Here is a 7102-nt window from a genome sequence, read left to right on the forward strand (position 1 = left end):
GGCGAGACGTGTCCATCAATTAGACGCCGAGGACCAAACAAGCCAAAACAACCCCACACACAGCATGACGCTCCAAATTAAGGCCATGCATCATAATGGCACTAGACAAGGATCTCTAACGAGGAGCCAGTAAGTTGACGCCCGTCGCTCCGGTGGATGCGCCCTCGACCACATGATCACCTCCCAACAATCTGAACAACAGTGGCTCCTGATAGATCAACGCCGCCTTTCCACGGGCCAAAACAGCCCAGCAGATTGCTGCCCGCGTGCATGTGTGAACCATTAATTATGTAATAACCAGAGGTAGATGCATAATCAAGAACGCTGTTGCCCTGCAATAAATTTCATGCAGAAAGGCAGGAATATAAATGCAGAGCCGCACACACAGCCGCACTCGGTCGGAGGCTATTAATGACACGGGCCAGAGTAATGGAAATGGATTTGTAATTTGAAGTCCATTAGATCAGTGACAATCATTATCACCAGCTACAGTGTATAAGAAGCTACAACCTGTTAATAGTTATAGTTACCCTTTAAATGTAGGAGCATCAACTACAGCGGCCCACAAAGAATCTTAAGGAAAACAAGCCGTCATCATTTGCTAAAATAATGCAGATAAGACGCAGACCTGTTAATACACATGCAGCATTTGATCATGTCTCACATTCAAACATCAGTCAAGCTGTGATTGACGTCCTCCCTGAGCCGCAGGTGGATCGTGGAAGTCGGCATGCCGTTGACCAAGTCACGCTCCCGAAAGAGTCTAATGCTTTGATCCGCGGCGGTTTAGAAGCTCTGTTTCGTCTTCAAAAGGAGAAGCGAGGCCGGTCGGGATGAATCCGAAGAGGAAAAAATAATCCGCGGTGACGTCTGAGTCGTGCATGAAAACTAAAAGCTCGTGTTGTTTGTGAGCCCCATTCTTCTCGCCGCGGCTCCTCAAATTGCATTCATCGATTCGGTTTTCACAGCCTGGGAAAGTTTGACGCCTTCAGTGGAAAAGACAATACTTAATTTCTCCTTGTTTAAAACTTGCGTAGGGTTAAAATCTCACACCGGCTGATTCCAGTCTTCTTTATTTCCAGCAGACTCAGAAAACTAAATGAGTTTATGGTTATTTGATACCTTATGGATGTTGTGTTGATTTGTAATATACATGGGCATGAATGTACAGTATGGATCAGCTGACGCGTGTTATTGTGAGAGTGAGGCTAACCATCTGCGCTTCTATTAGCATTCCGAAGCCACGGGGGATCGTATCGACTCCTGCCTGCTGACAGTCGAGGCAGCAACATGTGTAGGAGCCGACGTGATGACACGCCGACGAAAACATGAAACCAAGCTGCCCGCGAGCTTCGAGCCTCCACCTGCCCGAGGCGCCTGAAGGCAGCGCGGACCCACGATGCGCCGCCACGTCTCCAGCTTGTAGCAACGTTAGCACGACTCCGGCCGCACGTTCTCAGCCTCATCTGTGCAGGAGCTGTGGATGAAGCTTAGGGGCCGGCGGAAACGCACATGTTCTCACCTCGACGCAACGCCGAGGTCGGCGCACGCAGCCAGTTACTGTCGACAGCCGCTAATTAACGGCGCGGCGTGGCCGTTAGCCGCGGGAGTTGTCGAGAAGTACAAGGACAGGCGGCGAAGCAGATGTTGTGATCGCGGGCTTTCTTCTCAGTCGCGTCACATCACTGGACGAGTATCGAGCCTGCGAGGACGCTTATTTATCAGTAATCTAACGCACCGGCACCGTCTGCATTCACATCACGCCTTTCTCAACAGGGTCCCAGCCTTTTAACAGCGCCCGAGCCCGTGTCCAGGATCAGGTGCTGCCAGAACCTGCCGTGGCCTCGTGACCCGCCTTGTCCTGATCCATGTTCGGCCAAATGTAGGAGCTAAATCCAGCTAAAGGCAACAACACAGCGAGCGGATACTCGGCGCTTCAGAGGCGCTTGTCCGACTGCCTTTTCCATTCTGTTCTGTTTTTCCCCTTTGGTTTTCCACAAGGACTCTAGTCTGAACTTGAAGATTCTAACATAATCCAGCAGATATTGTTTTGTCTCTTTATTCAACCATTTCTTTTCCCCAAGAGCTTTAAGAGACTGCACACAGTATCAGCAAAGAGCAGCTCAGAGACACCAAATCCCTCCGATTCTTGCACCACTTCTCTTACGGCAAAAAGCAGCATGTGAACCGTTTCGTCACAATAAGCCTGCAACACGGACTTTAATGTCAGGTGAAAACACCGAAGACATGCCCCGACTGTCAAACGCGCCGGGCCTGACGGGTTTGAGCACGACGCGTAACCTTGAAACCTGCTATGATGTTGTGCAGAGGAATCGCCTCAGAACTGAAAGTACCAGTTTGTGTTCACACGCTTAAACAATGTAAAAGCTCAAACTCAGGAATGCAACAAATATAACATATCTGATATCAAATGAAAATCACGTGGTTTTACAGTACATAATACAGCATATCATAAAACATGTGTGTATAAGTCTGGTCTAACTTTAGGAACGCTGCAAACGACAGGTGACTGTTGCCCTCAACACAACATCCACTAAACGGCGCATCTCTGAAAAGAAAACCATGCGTTCAGTCAAGTAAATAAAAACGATGCTGTCAAAAGGCGTCATCCAAATTTCACCGCTGATCAAAACGTCAAACATCTGAGCTCCGTACGGGATTCAAGCAAAGCGTCTCGGCGACAGAAAGGCCAGCGATTATTCCCATCACGCCTGATTGTAATCGATGACAGAAGGTCGCACGCACGCACACACAAACGTGCACACACACACACACGTGCACAGTCACAATTACTGTAAACTGTACATTCCAATGCAAACACACAAAACCTCCCACTGATCAATACGTCGGGTCGTATCCAAGGGATGAACTGTATGGGACACAAACAGGCTCATCAATCACACAATCAGAATACGGCAGGGTCACGCTGTGTGTGTGTGTGTGTGTGTGTGTGTGTGTGTGTGTGTGTGTGTGTGTGTGTGTGTGTGCGTGTGCTCAAAAACGCTGTGAACTTATTTAACCATAAGAGTCTGATTCAGAAGGTTAAGTTACACTACGAGCAGGTGACCGTGTCTTAGCAGCAGTGTGTTTCATGACACGTCTGCTGCATTAGTCCGACTCCAGGGGCCTAAACAAAAGCCTTCTCTCTCCCAACAGTCCAAGTGTTAGCGGCATTAGCGAAGCCTCAGAACCCGCTGTGATTCCAGGTTTAACGTTCTGCTTGCCCACAACCATGTTTAATTAAAGCGACGGCCCCCTCCGCCGCTTCTCTTCCTCTGAACTCCATTTCTTGCTGAGTAATTTGATGCGTGTGCTTGTTATTAAGAAAACCACCTTTCCTGGACAGCTCCAGCCCAATTTTATAATGAGCCCGCGCCCCAGAGCAACGCTTATTAACACTGTAGTAATCTTGTTTCACCAACAACACAGAAATTATAACCGTACAGAATTATTATTCAGCAGTTTTTACTTTTCTTCCTCTTCTGAGACGACGCATGAGCCCCAAACGCAGCCGCGCACATTCATGTGTGGTCAGAAAACGCCGCTCGTAGCTCAGTCTGACGTGTTCGTCACCCGTCCTGTCAAATGGCATCACAGAAACACGTGGCAGAAGCTCTCAGTTATTCGATACTCACTGTGACAGATGAGCGGTTCTGCCTCCGAACCAGCGGACGCGTGTCGGCACCTTGGCTGAACTGCGGTGCTCGTTGCCATGGTAACCCGGTACTCCCTAAATTATAAATGATATCACATAAATACATTTCCTGCAGAAAATTAAACTCAAGTGTTTGTGTCCCGGTTCTGAGCACAATACTCTCATCGATTTACTGTGTTGTACAGTAATAATGCACCGTGAGCAAGGGTCAGGTGTGAAAATGATCTCAAAGCCTCCAAACACAGTCTTCACTCAAAACAACTCTCGCTCTCCCGCTCCAGTCTTCTAGCATCTGTCCAGCAACAAACCGGTCCAGGCAGATGGCCGAGGGCCCGTTTTACTCATAATCCACTTTATTCCATAGAATTCTTCTCACAGCCTGGCCCTTTTGGATCAGTCAGGGCTGCGTCGTCCCCCTCTGGGTCGCTGTGTCCTGCCGTTACGACCAGCACCTTTTCTGCCGTTCGCCGCGGCTCTTTTCTCATCAGCAGCATCAGAACCCTTTCTGCCCAGCGTAAATCACGGCGCGGGTCGCCTCAGCGGCCATCGATTCCCTGTCGGCGGCGTCCACGCAGCACAACACGGATCATTTTAGATCTGTTCCCAGACAAAAGGCATAAATTTGGCGTGAGGCGCTTGGGTTCAATGTGGAGCGCCAACAAGCCAAAGTACCCAGACACAGACCCAGTCCCGTCAAGAGTCAAGACCAAAACCACTGGGCAACATTCAAATCAGTGGAGTTAAAATACTGGGTTGAAGAGAACATTCATGTGCCTCATGTGCACTTTTCACTGTAATATGGATCTGACAGCTGTACTTTACGGGCCCGACTCAGACGACACGCAAACATACGATCAGCCTATAAAACCCAGCAAAGCCCTTATTTACGCATCCGTCAGCGGCCGGAACACGTCCTGCTGCTTCACAGCTCAGCGCAAACATCTGCACACGCGGATGGAAACGTCGCCCAAGGTGCTGCAGCGCTTTTTCAAGCATTCCACGACCAAACCTCCTCTAACATGCGGCGTCCTTTCTATTCTAACCCTCACACGCTTCCACGGTGAAAAGTCCCGTCCTGAGCCATTCACGCTGTGGTTACAAGGAGAAAATGGCCGGGCATTCTGCAAATAATAATGACGGTAAAAGTTATTCAGTGGAACGGAGCAGCGGGGACCGACTCGGTGCCCACCTCAACCTTCAGCTTATCACCTTGGTATCGCTCCAGCGACGCTCCATCACACACTGTATGAAGCTGGAACCCACGGAGGCACCAACACACGGGTCCTGGGTCTGAGGCGGCTCTGATTGTCAAACCAGATGTTGAAATGAGCAAAAATGGTATTTTAACTGACTTGCTCAGGTAAAATTAATATTCCCTGCAAATTATAAAAGGGAACAAGTCAAGTATTGCTAAAATGAGGACCGGGGATTTGAGAATCCAGCTGGTCGGCTCCGTTCGCAGCCTCGCGACAGACTGAGCTTCCTCAAACAGCCCCGAGGCCCACGCCATCAGCCGGTGGACTCGTCCCCCCTGAACTTCACACAGGAGGAGATTATTTGATATTTGCCTGTAATTATTGAGCGCGTGAGGAACAAGGTTATAGCTTTTGAAGCAGCGGTTTAATCACTGCTGCTTTGAAGGCGGAGGGGAAACTATTAATTTGGCGAGCGGAGGGGGTCCGAACGGGCCGAGGGGACGGGGCGGTGCTGCACGTTTGTCTGGAGGTGCGTTTGTTGCTCTGGACTTTTACAGGAGAGCTCTGACATTGACCATAAATGACCCGAGAGTAAAACACAGGTTTGATTCTTCACGGAGGCTCCACAGCTCCTCGAGCAAAGGCTCTTTGACTGCGGCTGTAAAAGAACAACAGCCTCTCAGCTTCTCGACGTTTTGAGCTTTTTCCACATGTAAAAACGAGCCAAACGTCCACGTGCCTCCTGCCTCGAGCGCCTCCCCGCCCTGTGAGCAGGGGGCGGGGCCAAGGCGCGGGTGAGCGACAGGAGCGATGGCGCGCTACGGAGCGCGAGCGGAGCGACGGGAGGAGGAAGGCGGCCATCTTTTCTATCGCCGTTGTCATCGGGTGTCGGCCATTTATCCCGCCTCGGCGTTCCCAGACTCTGCCCTCATCCGTCACTCCCCCCTATCTCCACCTTGCTCCCTCCTAATGCGCTCCTCCTTAACTCCTCACAGATCGTTATCGCCCCCCTCCCCCCCCGCCGCTTCATTTATTCACTCTTTAAACTCCAACTGATGCATTTGTTCCCCGCTTTCGCTTGACCCGCCTCCGTTTCCCGCTCTCGCTCGCCCATTTCCCCGCGTCTCAATCGCTCACGCGCTCCTGCCTCACCTCGGCTCCCTCGCTGGTTTAAAACTCCTTCGGAGAAAGATAACGCAGTCAATTCATATCACTGGAGGAGGCCTTTCATTTTCTTTACAATTCATGTCTCCGTCGTGCGACCTACTCCATTGCCTTCATAATTTATGTTCCTCCCTCTCCCCCTTTGTCTCGCTCATCGCAGCCGCTTTATTTCCTGGACTATCTCTGCTTTTTCACTTTTCTCTGCGTTGAATTGTCATTTTCTTCGCTCGCTTACTCATTGATTCAACAATTGCTCCCTCCAATTTAACCTCAACTCACAAAAGCGCTCCGACACACTGGGCTCCACTGCCCGCATTTTATTAATGTATGTGTTTTATCGCACGCCGTCGCTCTCTCGCTCACAATGCCACCATTCAAGCGACTTCCAGCGCGGTTCATAAAAGTCCCGTACTGCTTAATGTGATTTGTGAAAGATGAATAAGTCTTTATCATGTCCACCTGTAAACTAATGCTGAACTTTGCCCATTGAATTTGCAATAATTCCACACAGTTGTTGACTTAGATTCTGGGAGGTTATGAGCCTTATTTTGAAAAGCTTTATGCTGCATATTTGAAATTAAACTGAAATATATAGAAGCCACAGTGATGTAACATCATCTTTGACTCCTGAGGTTTAACACACACACACACACACACGTCACTGAACATGAATGGATCCCACACACTGCCATTAAAAGGCCTCTTCTGTCCTCCGCCGTTAAACGGACTCAGCCCGAGACCAGACAAGGACATTTCTATTAAACACAAAGGCCTCGAGGCGCCAAACAACGAAGCCACTTAGCTCACAACAAGGTAACGCACGCGCCCAGCCACTATTAACAGTATGTGTGAAGAATCACACGTCGCTCGAGCTGTGATTATGAAAACCACCCGCGCGACTTCAGGATGTCAACGACGCCGCGCGTGCTTTAATGACGAACTCACCTGAGGCCGCTAACACCGTCGCGCGCCGCCTGGGTCCGCGTGTCGTCCGCGTGCTGCGCTCAAACGCACGCGGGCAAAGCCGGGCAGGTGCACGCAGACGCTCCTTCGAGTAAAGCCGAGC

The 7102-nt window shown here is 50.1% G+C and overlaps 1 long non-coding RNA gene across 1 annotated transcript in view; it reads right to left on the reverse strand.

Annotated features, from left to right (window-relative positions):
• LOC121202619 (uncharacterized) overlaps nt 1-7102 on the reverse strand; it is a 43875-nt gene extending 36773 nt beyond the window's left edge. The window contains exons 1-2 of the long non-coding RNA XR_005898386.1: nt 6982-7102; nt 3657-3751 (exon numbers count right to left, since the gene is read on the reverse strand). This is a non-coding gene — a long non-coding RNA (uncharacterized LOC121202619). The remainder of the gene's footprint in view (nt 1-3656; nt 3752-6981) is intronic.

This window comes from Betta splendens, chromosome 11, assembly GCF_900634795.4.
Source record: "Betta splendens chromosome 11, fBetSpl5.4, whole genome shotgun sequence".
In the NCBI taxonomy this organism is placed as follows: Eukaryota; Metazoa; Chordata; class Actinopteri; order Anabantiformes; family Osphronemidae; genus Betta; species Betta splendens.